A 20,932-nucleotide genomic window follows, 5' to 3' on the forward strand; every position below is an offset into this window, starting at 1 on the left:
ACTAATATTTTTTTTAATAAATCCTTTACACTAAATGACAAGTGCGGTAACCAACACTGTCACTGTGCTTCTTATTTGTGTGACTGACATGTTTCTATCTATCTAATCTATGTGTGATGCTCTATTCCTTCTTGTCTAAATTGTCGGGTACCGGTGTATGCCGCTGCTGAATTTGCCGGCCGGCTTTTTTAAAGAGAGTGTCTTCTGAGCAGTTTGTCAGCTTTTGGACACCTTTGCAGGTGTTTTCTATGTGTTTCTATGTGTTTTTGTTTGCCTGCCATTGGTTTTAACGGTGTTCGACGGTGTTCTAAGGTGTTCGACGAACAGTTCGACGAACAGTTCCTCGAACATCCCGGTGTTCGACGAACCGAACCGAACCCGAACACTACGGGGGTGGCTCAACACTACATCTGTGTTACCCCATACTCAGACGGGCAGCTGGAGACTTGGGAGCTGTGAGGAAGCAAGTGTGATTGGGGTGACACCTCTGAGGACTGGAGTATTTGTGATGGTGAAATTTAGGTGGTGGAGAGCCCACTTGAAGGAGCACTTGATATCTGTTGAAGCACCTGCTGTTTTTGTGCCTCATCTGGAATTTGTAGTGATTGGCGTGTCCGTAAGAAAGGGATCGTTTCACATTGTCCACGAAAAGAAGTCGACATCTTAGTTTGGCTGGAAGATGGTCTTTCTTCTGCAGATGTTACTCCCCCCACACCATGGGGGGGGAGGCTCGACCCACCAGTATTGGGAGAGGGGGGCTGGCCGTCAGGGTCCACCGCAGCTCTGGCACAAACCCGGCGACATTTTAATAGCCGGTAAAGGCTAGGTATTCAGCTGGGGGTTGATATTAGTAGCCTGGGAAGCTCCGTGGGTATTACCCCCTTGCCAGGCTTCAAAAATCTGCACCAGCCGTCTGCTTAACCTCCGCTAGAGACTAAAATTACGGGGAACCCCACGCCAATTTTTTTTTTTTTAATAAATCAATTATTTTAACACTAAATGACAAGTACACTATCACTGTACTTATTATATATGTGACTGACATGTTTCTATCTATCTAATCTATGTGTGAAGCTCTATTCTTTCTGTTCTAAATTGTTGGGTACTGGTATATGCCGCTGCTGAATTGCCAGCTTTTCATGTTTCACTGTGAGCACTGTTCCCATCGATTTGGGCAACAACCTCCCCCAATACATTCTACATTATTGTTAGTTGTTTTCCTTCATGTAGAATTAGCCGACAAGGAAAGAAAGGGTTTATTTTCATTCCGATATTTGTATCCCATTGACTTGCATTAGTTTCCGGTATCAGAATCAGCGATATCCGATACTTTTTGGGTATCGGCCCGATCCAATCGGATCCGATATTTCCTGATATCGGAAGGTATCGCTCAACACTAATGGTGATATCTGTGATGGAGGCTGAACATGAGGAGGAGGAGGAGGATGATGCGCAGGGGCTGTACACTGTGGGGGCAACTCTAACTGACATAGGGCCCGCAATCCTCGGTGTGGGGAGGATGTGTTCCGTCCCAAGGTCCGACTGGGTCCCGGCTTCCACTTTGTTTACCCAGTGTGCCGTCAGGGAGATGTACCGTCCCTGGCCACAAGCACTTGTCCACGTGTTCGTTGTCAGGTGGACTCTCCCAGTAACTGCGTTGTTGAGGGCACGGCAGATGTTTTGGGACACGTGCTTGTGTAGTGCGGGGATGGCACACCAGGCAAAATAGTGTCCACCAGCCTAAAAGGCAGCATTTCCAACGCAAGTAGTCGTGAAATGTGCGAATTTAGGACTGTGTCCTGTGGGGCGCTAGCTGCAAATTTCCGCTTTCATTCAAAGGTCTGGGATATGGACAATTGAACCCTGTGGTGGGATGTGGATGTGGACGTTGATGCTGTTTCTTGAGATACTGCCATAACAAGTGAAGACTGGGAGGAGGGGGCATCTTTGCATGAAGTATGGACAGGGGATTGCCTTGCACACACAACAGGGGGTTCTATCACATGCAAAACAGCGGAAGAAGCAGTGGTGACACCCGCTGACACTGGTCGTGGACCCTGGGTTTCGCCCCACAAAGTCAGGTGCTTTGCTGCTATGTGCCTGATCATGCTGGTGGTGGTCAGGCAGGTAGTTTTGTCACCCCTGTTGATGCTGGCATGGCAGGTGGTGCAAATGGCCTTTTTGGGGTTATCAGCAGAGTCTTTAAAAAAATTACAGACTCTGGAAGACCTACAGGTTGTACTGGCAATGTCCCTCGTGTTGGTGTTGCGGGGAACTGTTGCCTGCCTTCTGTGTGTGGCCACCACACTGCTTCTTCCTGCCTGTTGGGGTACTCTGCCTCCCTCACCCTGTGTGCTGCTGGCCTCCCTCTGCATGTCCTCCTGCCACGTTGGGTCAGTTACTAGATCATCCACCACCTCCTCCTCTTCCACTTGCGCACCACGATCCTCCTCCTCACTTCCTTGCAATTGTGTCTCGTCATCGTCCACCTCTTGTGACAAATTGACCGTGTGGAAGACAGACGGAGGTGGTGGTGCCCAGGTTACTGAAAATATTATCTGCTATCCAATTAATAACCTGTTCACACTGATCAGTTCGCAATACTGGTGTTCTGTGCTTCCCTAGTAATTCGGTCAAGAAGTGGGAGTGAGAAGATGTGGCTGTTGGTTGTGTCACATTTTCACCTTGGCCACGGCCCCGTCCTCTGCACGCACCATCACCAGAACGTCCAGTTCCACGTCCCTTGCCACGCGCCTTGCCCATTGTAAAGGAAGTAAAATAACTTACACTCACACTATCAATGAAAAAAGGGTAATAATAAGTAGATTAGAACCGTGGAAGAGGAAAACCACAGTTCTATTTCTCTGGCCTACACACGACTCGTTTAAACAATCTGAACAATCAGGGAGAAACTATTACTGTTTTACTTTATGGAAAAAATAACAAAAGCTGGATAATAGAGATTTTTTACCGTGGAACGGCAAAACCACAGTTATAATTTACTGGTGTATACCAGATTTTTTAAAATATATATATTTGCGGCTGAACAGTGAGCGACACACTCAAAGTCGTTCTTTTTAGATACAAATGGCCTAAAGGTGGATAATACAGAGGTTTGAACCGTGGAACTGCAAAACCACACTTCTGTTTCTCTGGCCTACACCAGACTATTTTCAACAGATATATTTGTGTCTGAACTGTCACAGACACACTTTTTTTTTTTTTTTTTTTTTGGGGGGGGAGGGACACTGAAAGGTTAATAAGACAGGTATTTCTACAGTGTGAAGGAGGAAAAAAAAAAGAGGATTTAGATGAAAAAAAAAGGATTTTTCCTGGCCCCCGAGACCTGGAGCTAAGTCCAGCAATTTCAGCAACAGGAGCACACAGGACTGTAATGCAGCGTTTGCTGGTATAACCACTGCGTCTCCTATACAGCCTGCCTGCCTGCCTGATATCTGGGATGGATATTAGTCCTGAGAAGGACTGTTTGTTCTGGCAGCCTTTACAGACCCTACACTAACTATTTTGCAGTATATATCTCTCCCTAAATCAGCAGCGCAGTTCCTACACTGTCTGATCCCAGCCGTCTGTGTCCAAGATAGCGGCGCCCGGTTTTAAATACTCGAGGTGACGCTGTGCGGCCAGCCAATCAATGTAATGCCCATAACCAACATGGCTGCGGGATTACAGTGACTGGCTGGCAATCCCTGCATGTTCATTGGCTCTGTAAAGAGCGCCAAACATGAAGGGCCGAGACCCGAGCTCCCGCCCGAGAAACCCGGAATTGCTCGGTGCTCACCGAACATCCCGAGTAGCGTGATGCTCGGGCGAGTACCGAGCAGTGTCAATCATGTTCGCTCAACACTAATTACGAGTCATTTAGGACAACATTGGATCATTCAGAGATCCTCACTGAACTTCTGGAGTGAGTTTGCTGCACTGAAAGTAAAGGGGCCGAATAATATTGCACACCCCACTTTTCAGTTTTTAATTTGTTAAAAAAGTATGAAATATCCCAAAAAATTTCGTTCCACTTCACGATTATGTCCCACTTGTTGTAGATTCTTCCCAAAAAAATTTGAATTTTATATCTTTATGTTTGAAGCCAGAAAAGTGGCAAAAGGTAGAAAAGTTCAAGGTGGCCAAATACTTTCACAATGCACTGTATATAGGTTTGACTGTGCGTACAAGCTGAATTTGACCGCCACTGATGTAGTAGCTGGCTTATAGTAATGTACGAATTCTGGCACAGGAAAAAATATTTTTTGGACTGGACGTAGCAAGAGAAAAAATGTATTTTTTTACTCTGAAACCACCTTAAGTTTAACTCCACTAAAATAGTATCTGAAACTAAAAAAAGAACTTTAGTGCACACAGCTTTCAATATCACAATAGCAACAGAAAAAAAAAACTGATTTTGTGCTCTGCAATAAGAAGCTCTGCAGACTGTGCAGAGCACAATTTCAACCCCACTAAATGAAAAGGTGCACTGCATTGCTTGATCACATTAGCAAGTGCAAAAAAAGATTCAAGGTATACTGTGACATGGAGCTCTATACCAGCGGTGCACAGCACTATTGTATGGCACGGGTCCTCTGTTTCTGTCAGAATCTCAGTACTTGCACAAGAACACCAAAAATGTACTGCACCAGCGGTTGCAGAGGTACACAGGCCAGGAATTATCTACACTATCTGACAACCACACAAGCACCCATCTATCTAGCTAATATCTCTCATTACACAAGAGAACACTGAGCTGCGTCTGTCTCCAGCAGAGACATGGAAATAATGGCGCTGAGGGAACATGGCCGCTTTTTATATTGAGAGGACATGTGATTGTTGCAGAAGCCCTTATGTCTGGACAGTGTAGATGCTTCCTGTGCTATGATTGTCTGGCCGCGCTTTCCTCAGTTAAAGTTACCGCCCACATGAAAAAATAACAGTGCGCTGCTGATCTGACCTGTTGTAAGCTCTCCACAGCCCCCACACTCAACTAGCACATGTCACCGCTCATCATACACTTGCACTGTGCTAAAAAAACTGTTCAAAACGCCGTGGTTGCCCTGTATTCGCGGTCCAGTGCAAATTCGTCAAACTTTTCCGATTTTAAGAAAATTTGCTCACCTTTGCGATCACGAATTCGAATGTGCCATATACGTGCCGAATTTGAAACTTTCAAACATTCATCGAACAAATTCGCTCAACACTATTTGTAGAAATAGCCCCAGATACCAGGGGCCAGGGAAATTTTTTTTTAATCTTAATCCTGGTTATTTGCTTAAAAAGCAGTCCAGAGTACACCAATTTTCTGCTCCATTTGCTTGTTCTCACTGCAGAATAAAGCCAGATCTATTACATATTTCAGCGATAAAAAAAACAGAAATTTAAACTGAACGTGGAAAATATTGGCCTCCTTTTCCATTCTGTTGCAGTGTGTTGGTCAAGCTATTCACACTTGGTGTCTGTGAAGGATAGTATTAGCAACTTACAGGCCTGCTATTTAAAACCATGGTTCTCTGTCAGACATAACACCTATAAGAGTGCTCCAAAATCAGACATTTCTTCCATTTTTATTCCGTTGCAGTGTGTCGGTAAGGCTATTCACACTAGGTGTCTGTGAAGGATAGTATTAGCAAATTACAGGCCTGCTATTTAAAATTGTGGTTCTCTGTCAGACATATCACATATATAACTGCGTTCCAAAATCAGCCATTTCTTGTGAACGTGGAAAATATTGTCCTCCTTTAAAAATGTGCAAGGTGCTTGGCAAGGGATGGGGAAATGCACGTGATGGTGATGGTGCATGCAGAGGCCGAAAACGTGGACGTGTGCAAGCTGAAATTGTGCCACAGCAAACACCCACATCTTGTCGCTCGACCTTCCTGTCCCAATTAATAGGGGACTACAGAACACCACTATGGAACACAGTAGTGTCAAAAGGTTTTGGTTGGATAGCAGATAATGCTTCCAGTCACTTAGCGGCCACCACCTCCACCCTGTCTTCCACATGGTCAAGTCTCAGTAGCCGTGAGTCTGGCCCGCATATTCCTCACCCTGATCCTCCTTCCTCCCACCATGCCGAGTGACTGGAGACAACTGATCCCACACTTGGACACTCAGATGAGCTGTTCACTTTTCCATTTATATATTCAGGCCTCTCCCGAGTCTGGTTATTTTTTAAAGACTCTGCAGATAACCCCAAAAAGGCCATTTGCACCACCTGCCAGGCCAGCATCAGCAGGGGTAGCGAAACTAGCAGACTGACCACCACCTACATGATCAGGCACATGGCAGCAAAGCACCGGACTAAAAAGGGCCAAACCCCAGGGTCCAGCAACAGTGTCTGTGTGTGACCCCACTGCTTGTTCCGCTATTGTGCGTGAACGCCAATCCCCTGTTCATGGCGCATGCTAAGATGCTTCCTGCCCTACACCTGTCGTTGCACACTCTTAACTAGCACCATCAGCAAGTGCATTCACATCCTTGACCCAGCGCAGCGCTCAGGTGTCCCTACCCCAGTCCTTGGAATGCAAGCGCAAATACACCGCCAACGCCCACACTATTAATTTCACACATTTCTCGAATACTTGTGCTCGAAATGTTGCCTTTTAGGCTGATGGAGACAGAAGCTTTCTGCAACTCGATGGCTGCGACTGTCCCTCGGTACTCGGTCCCCAGCCACCACTATTTCTCCTGGTGTGCAGTCCCCGCATTACACGAGCATGTGTCCTACAACATTAGACGTGCCCTCAACAATGCAGTTCCTGGGAAAGTCGACCTAACCACGGACAAAAGGACAAGTGCTTGTGGGCCGGGATGGTACATCTCGATGATGGCACATTGGGTTAATGTAGTGGAAGCAGGGACCCAGTTGGACCTTGGGATGGAACACGTCCTCTTGACGCCGAGGATTGCGGGCCCTGGGTCAATCAGGGTTGCCCCCACATTCTACAGCTCCTGCACCTCCTCCTCTTCAGCCTCCATCTCTGAAATAACCACATCAGTCGCAAGCTAGAAGCACTGCAGCACTGCCTCGTCCAACCGGCAAAAGGCTGTGCTGAAGCTAATATGCTTAGGTGACAAACCGCAAAATGCTGAAGAGTTGTGGACAGCTCTGAAACAGCAGGCAGATCTGTGGCTAACACCGCTGAACCTACAGCCAGGCATGGTCACGTGTGACAATGGCCAGAACCTGGTGATGGCCCTGAGGCAAGGCGAACTTACACATGTACCATGCCTAGCCCATGTGCTTAACCTCTGTTGGATCTGCTTGTCAAGTAGGCCGCCTGTGTGCTCATTTTAGACAGTTAGATACAGCTTCCGCCACCCTAGCCGTGCATCAGCAGCATTTGCAGCTTCCAGCTCATCGACTGATCTGCGATGTCCCCAAGCGTTGGAACTCTACATTGCAGATGTTGGGAAGGATTTGTGAGCAGAAGAGGGCAGTTGTTGAGTACCAGCATCAACAAGGCCATCGGGATTCAGGTCAGACTCCACTCATAAAACCTCAGGAGTGGACATGGATGTCAGACTTATGTACCATCCTCCAAAACTTTGAGGACTCCACCAAGATGATGAGAGGTGATGACACCATAATTAACATCACCATCCCACTTCTCTGTCTTCTGAAACGCTCTCTGCTCCCAATTAAAGGGGATGCATTGCAGGCAGAGCACGATGAGATGGAGCATACAGAGTGATTCCACACAGCCCAGCTTCATCCCATCCCAATGAGAATTGGGTAACAATGAGGAAGTGGAGGAGGAAGAAAAGAAGCTAGTTTCCTGTACTAGCTGCACAACTGTCATACCGTCTGTTTAGCGTGGATGGCCCGAGCACAGGGAGAAGGAGTAAGAGGAGGAGGATGAGAGGAGAGCATGGTCAGTCGTCTTCTTGGTGAGGACACAGAAGTCTTGCCTCTTTGCAGTCTGGCACACATGGCTGAGTTTATGTTACGCTGCCTTTTCCATGACCCTCGCATTGTCCAAATATTGAGTGACAGTCATTATTGGTTGGTGACACTTCAAGACCAACGATAGAAGGAGAACTTTCTGTCTCTTATTCCCTTGCAGGACAGGCCTAATAAAATGGTGCAGTACGAGAATTCCCTTGTTGCAGAACTATTAAAAAATTCCCATATGAAAACGCGGGCAGCAGAGGTTACAGTTCGCTGGACAACTAAGGAGTACAGGCGAGAGAGACACAAATGCAATCGAGCAGAGGCAGAGGAACACTGTCAAAGTTCTGGGACAGTTTTCTCAGACCCTCCCATCGCACAAGCCCTGATGCATGGTGTGCTCTCTCAAAGAGGGAAAAGTTACAGAAGATGCTGAGGGAGTACCTCGCCGGCTGTAACAATGTCCTCCATGATTCCTATGTCCCTTATAAATATTGGGTATCCAAGCTGGACACGTGGCATGAACTGGCTCTCTACATCTTGGAGGTCCTGGCCTGCCCTGCCGCTAGCGTTTTGTCAGAGCGGGTTTTTAGTGCCGCCCGTGGAATTATAACCGATCGGCGCATCCACCTGTCAACTGAAAATGTTGACAGGGCTGGAATGGGCCAGACTTCTCAACACCACTGAATGATAACATAAACTCAAATACAGTTTCTTTTTTTGGGAGGTCTAACTCTATTCCCATGCACCTCTGTCTTCGCACCCAGAAATGGGTATACGATTCCTGATTTTGTCTATTTGCTTTTCTCATCCTCTTCCTCCACCACCATATCACCACCATATGTACCATATTAACATATTTACGTCTTTTGCAAGGGACATTGGAGTTCCTCCAATTTTTTGCCAGCCGTTGCTTCACTGCATAGGCAAACAGTATGGTAGACACACTTCCTAATAATGGGAGCATTATTTGCAGGAGGCCCTCCGATCTCAGCGTCTCTTGCAATGGGCATTGGAGTTCCTCTAAATTTTGGCAGACGTTGCTTCACTGCATAGGCAAACAGTATGGGAGACACATTCCTAATAATGGGAACATTGTTTTCAAAAGGCCCTCCGACCTCTACGTCTCTTGCAAGGGGCAGCCTTGCAGTCACTTCATGTGCAATAACAGTATAGGAGACCCACTCATTAATAATGGGAACAGCAAAGCATAGCCGGCTATGGCTCTCTAACAATATCGAGTGCTGACTGCTGGCCCTTTAAGAATAGTAAGGGCTGTCTGATGGCTCTATAAAAATAGTCTTTGTGACTTTCAGAGTCCCTCCATCATAAATTAAACAGGATGTGTTTGATGATGTGTCACACACCACATGGCCAGATAAGGTAGTAAAATTTTAAAATGACATTTCCCGGTGAATGCATTTGTCTTGGTTGAAAGCAATGCAAATGCACATCAAAAACGCTACGTGTGAACATAGCCCAAGGTGTGGAGGAGAATTTTTGTTTTTGGTTATTTTTTTTGCCTTATATACAAGTTATTACCCTGGAAAGGATGTTCCTTAACATATTTCCCAGGAAAATCTATTTTGTTTTCGTTTTTGTTTATTTTATTGTGAGTCCGTAAAAGTGGCGTAATATCTCTGAAAACATTGTTGACAGCAGTGACCTGGCAGTCAGAAATGCTTACAGGGGTCTTCCCCATGCCGTCCCCATGTTATTTAAGCTCTGTTCCCATCAATTTGGGCAATTTTTAGGCCTTCTGCAGACCTCCGGGGGGATCCGTCGGAAAAATGCTTGAGTTTCCCATAGACTTACATTGTTCTCGTTACTCGGTCCGAGAACTCGAGCATTCCAATTTGCTCAACTCGAACAACGAGTACCCAAGCATTTTAGTGCTTGCTCATCACTAGTCAGGAGGTGTCCCATGCCTCTCTCACTACTATTAGGGCCTTCCTCTCCCTATATCATCCCATTGTACTCGTGTGTTGTGCTGTCCGCCGGACTTCCCCTTGTTCGTCCGTGACACTCTGGGTCAGTTGGGTTTGATAGCCCAAGGTGCGAATTGTCCCAGTAGTGGTGACCCTTGGGTGCTGTAACTCACTGGACAATTCACTCTCTTATTTTTTGTGCACACACCCTTTTCTGCGCTTTTTGGCTAGGATGAAGACTTTTTAAATTCCCAGTCAAAAGTCCAGCTAGTATTACACTAAAAAACATTTACTATTAATTTTTATTATTTTTCACTTGTGTGTCATCCTTTGCACGTGTGTCTCTGTCACTAGGATATGTAGGATGCAGTTTCTTTATGAGTTCCCTTCTGATAGGTCTGGAGGGGAGTGTGTGTCCTTCAGGATCCGCTCCCCCCCCCCCCCGGCAGTCTTTTTTCGGGTTGAGCTGACCTAGATGGCTCCTAGTTTTGTTTGGGTGGGAGCGCAGTAAGGTGCTTGGAGAATGATTGGGTCTCCCTTGGCTTCGCGTAGGGGAGGCTACTAGCCCCCAAACCTCACTGTGGCCTTCTATCTCAGAAGATATTTGATAGGTTTATTGGGGCCTTTCTCTTGATGTGTAAGGCTACAATTGACCATATCCTAGTGCACTTTTTTTTGACACTTGTTACTTTTTTAAGTGCACTCTGATTTAGAGCACAGTTCTCTGGCTCTTAAAAAAAAAAGCAAAGGGTCTACTGAAGACTCACTATCGCTGTCATCTCGGTATGCCTATTTACGTCAAGCATAAGCTGAGCTCCATTGGAGATATTCACTGTATACCGTGTTACTGTGTTATTGCCGTATATAGTATAATTGATTAAACAATTCAAATCAACTCCTCTTTCTATTTAAAAAAAAATTAACAGGTTTTTAAATACCGCATTCATAAAAATTAAAAAATGTATGCATTTTTAATATCGCTGTAATTGGACTGATTTAAATAATCATGTTTCCAGGTTGTTTTTGCCGTACAATAAATACGGGGTTTGCACAAAACCCACAAAAAATGAAGGAATTGTATCATTCAAAATTAAAGCTTGTCACACAAACAAACATTAATATGTCTATGCTGATGGAAAATAAAAAAGTAATGACTTTTGGAAGAAGTAAAAACCAAAGCTCAAAAACCAAAAAATTATTTGTCCTTAAGGGATAATCTGCTTTAGCCATAATTCGGAAAATAAATTATTACAATAAATTATGTATAAAATTGTCCAATTGGATTCATATACAGTGGGGGGTTAAAATATTGTCAGCCACCACTTGTGCAAGTTCTCCCACTTAAAAAGATGAGAGAGACCTGTAATTTACATCATAGGTAGACCTCAACTTTGAGAGACAAAATGAGAAAACAAATCCTGAAAATCACATTGTCTGATTTGGAAATAAATTTTTTTTCAAATTTTTTGGGGAAAATAAGTATTTGGTCAATTACAAACAAGCAAGATTTCTGGCTCTCACAGACCGGTAACTTCTTCTTTAAGAGGCTCCTCTGTCCTCCACGCATTACCTGTAGTACTGGAACATGTTTGAACTTGTTATCAGTATAAAACACACCTGTCCGCAACCTCAAACAATCACACTCCAAAATCCACTTTGGTGAAGACCAAAGAGGTGTCGAAGGACACCAGAAACAAAATTGTGCCCTGCACCAGGCTGGGAAGACTGAGTCTGCAATAGGCAAGCAGTTTGGTGTGACGAAATCAACTGTGGGAGCAATAATTAGAAAATGGAAGACATACAAGACCACTGATAATCTCCCTCAATCTGGGGCTCCACACAAGATGTCACCCCGTGGGGTCAAAATGATCTCAAGAACGGTGAGCAAAAATCCCAGAACCACACGGGGGGACCTGGTGAATGATCTGCAGAGAGCTGGGACCAACGTTACACAGGCTACCATCAGTAACACACTATGCCGCCAGGGACTCAGATCCTGCAGTGTCAGACGTGTCCTCCTGCTTAAGTCATTACATGTCCGGGCCCGTCTAAAGTTTGCTACAGAGCATTTGGATGATCCAGAAGAGTATTGTGAGAATGTCATATGGTCAGATGAAACCAAAGTAGAACGGTTTGGTAGAAACACAATTCATTCACTTTGGAGAAGAAAGAATGCTGAGTTGCATCTAAAGAACACCATACCTACTGTGAAGCATGGGTGTGGCAACATCATGCTTTGGGGCTGTTTCTCTGCCAAGGGACCAGGACGACTGATCCGTGTACATGAAAGAATGAATGAGGCCATGTATCGTAAGATTTTGAGTCCAAACCTCCTTCCATCAGCAAGGGCATTGAAGATGAAACGTGGCTGGGTCTTTCAGCATGACAATGATCCCAAGCACACAGCCAGGGCAATGAAGGTGTGGCTTCGTAAGAAGCATTTCAAGGTCCTAGAGTCGCCTAGCCAGTCTCCAGATCTAAACCCTATAGAAAACCTTTGGAGGGAGTTGAAAGTCCATGTTGCCCAGCGACAGCCCCAAAACATCACTGTTCTAGAGGAGATCTGCATGGAGGAATGGGCCAACATACCAGCCACAGTATGTGCCAACCTTGTGAAGTCTTACAGAAAACATTTGACCTCTGTCATTGCCAACAAAGGATATATAGCAAAGTATTGAGATGAACTTTTGCAATTGACCAAATACTTATTTTCCAAAAAAATTAGAAAAAAAATAATTTTCAAATCAGACAATGTGATTTTCAGGATTTGTTTTCTCTTTTTGTCTCTCATAGTTGAGGTCTACCTATGATGTCAATTACAGGCCTCTCTCATCTTTTTAAGTGGAAGAACTTGCACAATTGGTGGCTGACTGAATACTTTTTTCCCCACTGTACATGCCACACCAAGATTATGGGCACACAGTTGTTGCATTAGTCTTATTGGCAATCATGGGTACCATACTTTGCATTTCTGCTTGATTCCATATTTTTCCAGATTTGGATAAATGTGGTAATTTTTTTTTAAACAATGTAAACATTATACTTATGCCAAAAATGTATGTTAAATGAAAAAATGACGCTTGCAAAAGAAAAGGTAGTATGAGAGGAAAAAACCCATATCATGACAAAAAATGTGGGAGCACCACTAGCATTGCTGGAAGCTACTGTCCCAGCAATAGTAGCACAAAACGTAGGTCCCACTTGCATGTGGCAAGGGGAAAGGTGGGGAGGAAGTGGAGGGTATAATGGAATATGGCACATCATGTGTCTCACTCACAGTAGGAAGAAATAGGCTCTGACAGTGTCTCCATCAACTTGAGTTAGTGTTCAGCTCAGTCCATCTCCACAGCTTTCAAAACACTGAATTTAAATTATTTGTACTATATTAAGTCAATGACACCTGTTTTTGGTTTACATATTAGTCCTCTATCTCACATCACCCCAGAGGCTATGGTAGATATTTCACAATAACAACTACTTACAGACTGATTTTAAGAGACAATCAGCCTTTGTACTCAAAAGCAATGGGGCCAGAAGAGATGGAGGACACAATTCTAATTACAAGCTGTGTTATTGGCTCTGCGAGAAATGCTCAGGAAAGTGTTAACTCTTTTTATCCATTCTTACATGGTGAAGTATTCACTTCTGACTTTGCAAAAATAGAACAGTCTCTTGGAGTGACTTTGCACGAGCAGCGTAAAGCGATTATGGACTATATCATGAAGCAGCCGAATATGAGCACATATTACTTTGAGGTTCAACAATGGCAGAAGATAAAGGATGCAAGTCGCCTGTAGCATCGGCGTCCCTGCCCTCTGCTAGGCAGGGACGCCGTCCCTCTCACCTCCGCGCTCCTCACGTGGGTCCCTCCAGCGCTTCTCTCTCTCGCCCCCCGGCTCCTGGCGCGGCTTCTCCCTGCGCTCCGTTCCCTGCTGTGGCCGGCACGCGTCCCTCCTCCAGCAGAGTGCTTAGGGCGCGCACACTCCCCCCCTCTTAAAGGGACTGCGCGCGTCTTCCTAAAAAATCCCCGGCCAATGGCCAGAGGACTTCCCACATTTAAGGCACCTCCTCCAAAATGGAGGTGCCCGAGCAACAGTTGTCGCACTGTGTCTTCACCTCTGCTTCAGCCCTCAGGTCCCTCCGCTAGCCTGACTAGTCCAGCCTGATTTCTACCTGCTTACCTGGAAGCACCCGCTGAGTTTATCTACCTGCTTACCTGGAAGCACCTGCCAGCACCCGCTGAGTTTATCTACCTGCTTATGACTCGCCCCCTGGGCCGTGGGGCACGCGGATCCGGGCGATAGGGGAACGATGGGGGTAGTAGTAGTGGCGGCCCGGTCCCGCGGCTCAGGGTAGTCAGGCCAATGGTAGTCTGCTATGCGCTCCAGATAATGTCCGACTACGCCACCCGTGGATTGCGGTTATTAGGAACCGCCGCTGCAAGGCAGTCCGCTGGGGCTGATGATGGGTGCAGCTGAGGTGATGTGACTCCCCACGGGAAGAGTGCAGCCCCAGGGCAGTGTAGTGGATGTTGGGAGTGATGGTAGTGCGGGTCCCGGTGCTGATAGTGCTGGAGGCGCGAAGGAGCACACAGACAACCAGTTACAGTCCAGGGTCTTTACTCACAGTTCGTTTGTTCCAGGTCACTTCGGCCAGCAGTGACCGCCCGAGCCGTGCTGCGTCCACCAGGTGAGGGGCTCGGTCAACTCCCAGGCAGCTCAGGAGCATGGCACAGGACCCCCTTTTATCCTTTTTCTGGCCTGCCTCACCAGTGACCCACTTTTGTCCAGCTGCCGCGGACTTGTGCGGTTAAACGTGGGCCCCGTCCTCCGCTGTCCTATATGGTGCCTTCCTAGCAGGTTTGATGAGGTGTCGCACCAATATATGATCACGACGACCGGTCTTTGGCTGAGGGTTGTTTCTCCTCCACCAACTTGGGATCCGGTACCCTTAATCTGCCTGACCCTGCACCCTGGGTTCTTAGGGTCCCTTCCACCTTCTTGTTCCTGAGCCCTTCTGTTTCTCTGTCTCTCCTTCTTTGCAGTTCCTTTCTGTTTCTGTTCCTTTCTCTTGGAGATGAGATGAGCCAGAATCTCAGCTCCCCTTCACCTCCTCCTCGGCCTCTTCTCCAGGCCCACTTCTCCTTCTCCTCTCAGGCCCCGGCCTCTTCCCTAGGCCTGCCTCTGGAGCAGCACTCAGCCTGAGCTGCTGCTCCCTGTCTTCTCCTCTCCACAGAACGAACCTAGATCTAAGATGGTGCCCACCTTTTATACCTCCCTCTAGCCATGAGCCCAGGTGACCAGCAACCAATGGGCTCCTTCCTACGCTTAGGAACCGCCCCTATCTGCCCCTACAGCACTGGGTGTTCCACCCCTCCCTCCCCACTCCAGCAGGGACATGGTCGGTCGTGCCTGCACTTATGTCTAGTGGGAGCACCATTGAGCTGTTCCTCGGAAATGGGGTGTGTGTGCTGCATGCAGCTAACTGAGCCCTGGTCCACACTCCATCCTTACCTGGGAGTGGAATATCACACCTCCGGTCTGAGGTGCAATACCCCTGTAGCGGCCGAACCCTCGGGGCGCTACATTACCCCCTGGTAAAGCACAGCACGTCCTCAGGCTGGAAAAGAGCAAAAACAGTTGATTACAGGACATGCAAAGACTTTTTCAATATCTTTTTACATTAGAAACAGACATTACGGTTCAACTCCCTTTATGGGACACACTTTTCTTTTCACTAGACATTATAGAAAACTTTTCCAATACTTCCGGAACTCTTTTGTATAAAACATTATAGAAAACTTTCACATGACTATTTAGCAGCATATAAAACCTTTTCACATAAAACATTTTTTTAAGTAAAGCACATTCTTGGATCCTGGCGGCGGTGCAACTTGCGACCAGGTGTTCTTTCTTTTTAAAGGTGCAACAGTCCATTTTAACTTTGAGGTAGACGTTGCGGTTCTTGTATAAAACCAGTAGGGGGCGCTTTAAGAAGCACAACTATATACATGGGATTGGCCGTTTCCAGTCCGCGGCCGATGGGGATAGGGGAATGGCTGCTCACAGTCCTCAGCCTGTTAGGGGAAGAGGGACGGCTGCTCTCAGTCCTCAGCCAGATTACTTAGGGGATAGGGGCACACAGGTAACAGTTCGATACTTGTCCCAACGGGGACCACACTTTCAGGACGGGAACAGTCCCAAAAACGATTCGGATGTCCTGACGGGTAACTATGTACACAGGTACTTTGCTACTTACTAGTAGCGGTGTCCTCCATAGGCTCCTTCTTCCTCCTCATACGGATCTTCAGGCCCGTCCGGGCCCTCCTGGTACTCAGCGTCTGAGTAGTGCTGTTCCTCCTCCTCGGTGAGCCGGTGGACATGTAGGGCATATGGTCCTTTTGCACCTACGTGGCGGGTGAAGGTGACCACATCACCAGGGTACAGGTCACGGCCACGATGCCCCTCAGGTAGATGACTTTCGACGTCCCTGCGGGTCACAAAGACGTCGCCTGCTGTTTCTGGGCCCCTGATGAAGCCCCAGCCGTTCTCCATGTGGAACTTGACTATGGTCCCGGTGATTCGGGGACCACGGGCAGCTTTGGGGTCTTGGCGGTTCTTACGTTTTTGTTCAGCACTCTGGGCTTGGAGCCGTTCCTCCCTGACGCGTCTCTCTCGTCGCTCCCGCTCAAAGGTCCCCAGTTGCTGATGACAGGCCTCCAGATGACGGACCGCGTCCGCCCGAGTCTCTTGGGAGAACCCCATCAAGGTCTCGCCGGTGGGGTCCCACGCAAATTGGATGTCCTCGAGTGGGGGTAGGGGGACCTCCACGGGTTCTGGAGCCGGTATCAGAGGCTCGCGCGGGGGCTGGGTCTTCCATGGCTGATTGCTGATGACTTCGGCCGGCCACTCCAGGGGCAGTCCATCCGGACCGGTATGATGGGCAATCAAGTCCACACCCAGTCGTGGTATGGTAGAGGGACTTGATCTGGGGGCAGCGCCCGGGGGCACTCGGCCTTGCGACCAGGCCAGGGGTCTCTCGGTCGCGCTAGGTGGCAGTCCCGTCCGGGACAGGGGCGCAGGCTTAGCGATGGCGTCCGGGTCATCCAGGCCTTGCGACCAGGCCGATGACGCTTCTCGCTTTACGGCGCCCGGGGTCAGGGGGCGTGGTGACGGGCGGGGCGTGGCCGCGGCGCTCACCGCCTGAGGCCTAGCTGGAAGTAGAGGCGGCGTGGCAACAGGCGCGGTGAGTGGGGCTTCGGGTGCCGCGACTGGGGGCTGGGGCAGGCTTGCGGTTGCTGGGCTTGGGGTGGTGACGTCCCCTTCACTTGCCTCAGTCCTCGTGGCTCCCTCCGCGGCGTCGCCTCCGGTCCTCTCTCCTCTTGCGCCGTCCTCCGAGGCAGGCAAACCGCGGGGTGCGGCTGAAGTCTGTCGCTGATGGGTCTCGGCCTGCCGGGCCAGTTCCTTTCTCCACTCTGTGAGTGCATCTTGCTGCGCCCGGACCATCCTCCGCTCCAGGTCCTCCATTGCAGCTTGCGCACGCTCCGGATCTCTTGGGAGCTGCGCCAGGACTTCTGCCAGGCTGCAGAGCGGTTCGGCCTGCAGCAGGCTTCGGGCCAGGAGACTGGTGCTGCTCAGGGCGTCCATTCCCGGGTGCGGTCTGTCTGGACTGATCCAGACCACCCCCTGCCCCGCAGTTTTCTTCTCTTCCCACCCCCATTGGGGGCGGCCCCGGGGCAACTTGGTGACAATCACTTTCAGGGGCAGCCCCCCCATGTTGATAGACATCTCCACTGCTGCATTCATGGCTGGTGGGGGCGGGCCCCTTCTTTGGCGCCATTCTGGGATCTGGCCCACGATGGGAGGTGGCTTCCTGCTGTCTTTTGGTGCACACATAATGGCGTCCGCTCTGGCAGGGCGGGAAAAACGGATGAAGACGGCGGGAAACGGTCCAAGATGGCGTCTGATGGCGGGAATCGGCTCCGGATGGCGGGAAACGACTCCGGACGGCGGGAAACTTCTTTTTGAGGTACATGTGTAATTCTCTTCAGGCACGCAATACCCGTTTGTGGCGGGTTGGTCACGATCCTGCCGACTACGCCAAAGCTGACTCGCCCCCTGGGCCGTGGGGCACGCGGATCCGGGCGATAGGGGAACGATGGAGGTAGCAGTAGTGGCGGCCCGGTCCCGCGGCTCAGGGTGGTCAGGCCAATGGTAGTCTGCTATGCGCTCCAGATAATGTCCGACTACGCCACCCGTGGATTGCGGTTATTAGGAACCGCCGCTGCAAGGCAGTCCGCTGGGGCTGATGATGGGTGCAGCTGAGGTGATGTGACTCCCCACGGGAAGAGTGCAGCCCCAGGGCAGTGTAGTGGATGTTGGAAGTGATGGTAGTGCGGGTCCCGGTGCTGACAGTGCTGGAGGCGCGAAGGAGCACACAGACAACCAGTTACAGTCCAGGGTCTTTACTCACAGTTCGTTTGTTCCAGGTCACTTCGGCCAGCAGTGACCGCCCGAGCCGTGCTGCGTCCACCAGGTGAGGGGCTCGGTCAGCTCCCAGGCAGTTCAGGAGCATGGCACAGGACCCCCTTTTATCCTTTCTCTGGCCTGCCTCACCAGTGACCCACTTTTGTCCAGCTGCCGCGGACCTGTGCGGTTAAACGTGGGCCCCGTCCTCCGCTGTCCTATATGGTGCCTTCCTAGCAGGTTTGATGAGGTGTCGCACCAATATATGATCACGACGACCGGTCTTTGGCTGAGGGTTGTTTCTCCTCCACCAACTTGGGATCCGGTACCCTTAATCTGCCTGACCCTGCACCCTGGGTTCTTAGGGTCCCTTCCACCTTCTTGTTCCTGAGCCCTTCTGTTTCTCTGTCTCTCCTTCTTTGCAGTTCCTTTCTGTTTCTGTTCCTTTCTCTTGGAGCTGAGATGAGCCAGAATCTCAGCTCCCCTTCACCTCCTCCTCGGCCTCTTCTCCAGGCCCACTTCTCCTTCTCCTCTCAGGCCCCGGCCTCTTCCCTAGGCCTGCCTCTGGAGCAGCACTCAGCCTGAGCTGCTGCTCCCTGTCTTCTCCTCTCCACAGAACGAACCTAGATCTAAGATGGGGCCCACCTTTTAAACCTCCCTCTAGCCATGAGCCCAGGTGACCAGCAACCAATGGGCTCCTTCCTATGCTCAGGAACCGCCCCCTATCTGCCCCTACAGCACTGGGTGTTCCACCCCTCCCTCCCCACTCCAGCAGGGACATGGTCGGTCGTGCCTGCACTTATGTCTAGTGGGAGCACCGTTGAGCTGTCCCTCGGAAATGGGGTGTGTGTGCTGCATGCAGCTAACTGAGCCCTGGTCCACACTCCATTCTTACCTGGGAGTGGAATATCACACCTCCGGTCTGAGGTGAAATACCCCTGTAGCGGCCGAACCCTCGGGGCGCTACACTTACCTGGAGGCACCTGCCAGCACCCGCTGAGTTTATCTACCTGCTTACCTGGAGTCACCTGCCAGCACCCACTGAGTTCATCTACCTGCTTATCCGGAAGCACCCGCCAGCACCTGCCGCGGCTATCCTCCTGCTTACCCGGAAGCACCTGCCAGTACCTGCCGTGTCTATCTGCCCGCTGGGTTGAAGGTACCTGCCTGTCTACTCAGAGACTGTCCCCTTCACTTGCCGTGACCACCTGCCTGTCTACCCAAAGACTATCCCCGTCACTTGCCGTGACCACCTGCCTGTCTACCCAGAGACTATCCCCGTCACTTGCCGTGACCACCTGCCTGTCTACCAAGAGACTGTCCCCGTCACATGCCGTGACCACCTGCCTGTCTACCCAGAGACTGTCCCCGTCACTTGCCGTGACCGCCTGCCTGCTTACCCAGAGACTGTCCCTGTCACTTGCCATGACCACCTGCCTGCTTACCCAGAGACTGTCCCCGTCACTTGCTGTGACTACGTGCTTTCCTTCCCTGGGAGTCACCCGCTTCCTTACATTGACTTCACCTTTGTATTGCAGCTCAGAGGTTCCACCTCCCGGACCCATTACAGTTTGCTCGGGCCATGGAACCCGGTGGCACCCAAGCTCCCTCGCTCTCGGACCTATGCCATGAACTTTCCCGTCAGAGGTCACAACAGGAGTCCATCCTGAGCCACCTGCGTAATGTTAACTCCCGCCTGGACACACTGACTGCCTCATCGGGACCTGCTTCCAGTCACACGACTCCTACCCCGGCAGCGTCGCTGCCCATCAATACCATGGCATCCCTTCCCGGTCCCCGCCTATCCGCCCCGCCTCGTTTTGGTGGAGACCCCGGTCGGGCACGAGGCTTCATTAACCAGTGCACCCTGCACTTCGAACTTTTGGCACACCTATTCACCACCGACCGGCCAAAGTGGACTTCATAATGTCCCATCTCACTGGGGAGGCACTGGCTTGGCTAAATCCCCTATGGGAGAGAGGAGACCCCCTGGTGTCCAATCTGCCAGCCTTTCTCACGGCTTTCCGGAAAGTCTTCGACGAACCAGGAAGAAAGACCTCATCTGCCTCCTCTCTGCTACGCCTCCGCCAAGGGAGTCTCACCGTGGGCCAATATGACATACGGTTCCGTACCCTTGCTTCCGAGCTTGCCTGGGATAACGAGGCCCTGGTGTCCGTCTTCTGGGAAGGCCTATCCGGCTGGATTAAAGATGAACTCGCCGGTCGGGACATTCCAACCTCCCTGGATGACTTAGTAACACTTGCCACCCGGATTGACATCCGGTTCCAGGAGCGTACCAAAGAGGTCAGCCGTGAGAGGAGGTTTCCCCGCCATGCTCCCACTTTCCAGAGACCCGTCTCTTCCTCTGTAACTCCCCGGGCGCTCTCGCCAGAGCCCATGCAGGTCGACCAGACCAAGATGGTCAAAACCCGTCAAGAGTCACGCCGTGCCGAGGGGAGCTGTTTCTACTGTGGCAGTAAGGAGCACCGGATCCGTTCCTGCCTGGAGAGGCCGGGAAACACCAGTGTCTAGGATCGCTCGGAGAGGTCGTCCTAGACCAGAGTAAATCCCCTCCATCTCTGATGCTGTCGGTCTCTATCATCTGCGGGGAGAACCGCTACTTTGAACTAGCTCAACTCGAT

Source organism: Phyllobates terribilis, unplaced genomic scaffold (genome assembly GCF_046119375.1).
Source record: "Phyllobates terribilis strain yellow unplaced genomic scaffold, ASM4611937v1 Scaffold_4__5_contigs__length_816908805, whole genome shotgun sequence".
NCBI classification, from domain to species: Eukaryota; Metazoa; Chordata; class Amphibia; order Anura; family Dendrobatidae; genus Phyllobates; species Phyllobates terribilis.